Genomic DNA, 2,165 nt, shown 5'->3' with positions numbered 1-2,165 from the left:
GAACGGAGGTGGAATTGCTCATGCGCGGAAGGCTTCTGCGCCCCACTCGGGAATTGCGCTTCCACTTCGGGTGACGTCACGAGGATCGGCTTCCCGCGATCTGAGCGGGTCCTTTCTTTACTCTCAGTGGAGACGGGTTAGAGCTGGCCATCCCCAGTGTGCGGTTTGAAAACAGGAAACTACCGTGAGGTAGTGCGGTGAATAGCCATAGTAATATTTAAAGATCGTACTCGGAGCTAGGGGGATGAACAATGCGTAGTAAACGGTGTCAAGTTTTCTCACTTTTATCTTTCATCCTAAATTCACGTGGTAATTGGGGTGGCCATCTCTTATCAGTAAATTGCTTTTATCCGGATGAAAAGTAAAGCTTAGCAAGTAGTTACAACTTGTAAACGAAGAGCCTGGGAGTTTAGTACAGGCAGGGGGAGATGGGGTGCTATCTTCCTAGATGTTTGTTTACATTTCAAAGACATGGCTCCAGGGCTTTTAAAGGTATTCCTGGGTGGTAAAACTAACAAGAGGTTTATTTACTTTTTAAAAAGATTTGCATGCATCTCAAAGGGACAGAAAAAGGATTTCAATTACAAGTTTTAACAAGGAAATGCTCTAAGAAAAGAGGGGAGGAAAATCTTCCCCCTTTTTGAACCAGGGAAAATTCAAGTTTTCAATATTTGTATTTAACAGGAAACTCTATAAAACTTAATTTGAGTCAAATGACAGTTTTTTTTTCTGAGAGTTTGGTTTTGTTTTCCTTGACAAGTAATTTTAAACTTCATCAGGAAATGCATAATTTCAAAAGAATAGGTGCGAAATTTTATTGGAAATGCATACTGTTGTAAACATAATTTAAAATTTGGTGCTGGCTTCAGAGAATAGAAACAGATCCAAATACATAAGAACTGAATATGTGTTAAAATTGTTATTTAAAACTGAAAATAGCTTGGAATATTCAGTTAATGATTTGAGAAAATAGGGTTATTAATGGTACATGAATTCAGCATGTAAAGTTAAAAAGCAAACCATCAATTACTTAGAATATAAATAAAAAGTTTTAAAGGACATAATTTGATATAGCATGAAACAAAAAGCAGAAACAACAAAGAATATAACAAAGTGAAATCACAGACTGAGAAAATATATTGAATGATTATGAGACACAGATTTAACACTCGTGCATAAACTACTCACAAATTAATTGAAAGATGAACATCCAATATGTAATAAAAATAGAAAAAGAATATCCTGTTGCAGATTTTCATACAATCTACGATGCAGTGGACTGCCAGATGCTTCAGTATTCTATTTACTGTTGCAAAAGAAAATATATGGACAGTTAAATTATGACAGGCCATTCACTTTAAGATGCATTACAAATCCAATTTCAAAGCTATTAAAATATGACAAAAAGCATGTCTTAGAAACACTGAAATGTAATCATAAGAAAATACAATTAGTTACTATGTATATGAAAACTTTGTAACATCACCAGACATCAAGGAAATCTTAAAATGAACATGAAACACTATTTTGTCTACAGGTTTCAAGTTTCATTCCTTTTAGAAATTACTGCCTTAAGTAAAAACCCACACAGAAATTTCCCGAATTTTAGTTTCTTCATACCACTTACCCCAGTGATTTCTCTTTGACAGGCCCCAGGAAATGATGGTAGAGTAAATTTGTAGAATGATACTATTTATGTGGCCATTTTATGGTCAGGAATTTTTGGCATCTCTTAAGAGCATTTGAGTTTCTCTGCATTTCTCCAGTATCCAGATCTTCTTAAACTATGTTTTGTGCCTATTCAGTGAATTTGGCCCAAGTTTTCTGAAAACCCAGCTTCATATTTTAGAAGTCAGTAAATTTCAAGATAAGTGGCAATTTGGCGTCGTTGGTAAAGACTTTAGATAAAGTGAACTTTTGCTTTGAGCTCAGGTACCAACTGCACACCACAGGACTGAAACTACTCTTCTGAAACAAGGAGGACCACCTAGAAGACATCACCCTGATCTGACACCTTTTACCAAACTATATGAAAGTGTATGTGGTATAATTGTAGTAACAGATGACTTAACAAGAACAAAAAAGGTGAAGATAATCATATAAACACCAAGAATTCAAACAAAATATTATCAACACCTGAAGTCCCTCTTAAGGGACCACTCTAT

This window comes from Ovis aries, chromosome 25 (assembly GCF_016772045.2).
Source record: "Ovis aries strain OAR_USU_Benz2616 breed Rambouillet chromosome 25, ARS-UI_Ramb_v3.0, whole genome shotgun sequence".
In the NCBI taxonomy this organism is placed as follows: Eukaryota; Metazoa; Chordata; class Mammalia; order Artiodactyla; family Bovidae; genus Ovis; species Ovis aries.
This window is presented reverse-complemented; position numbering follows the sequence as displayed.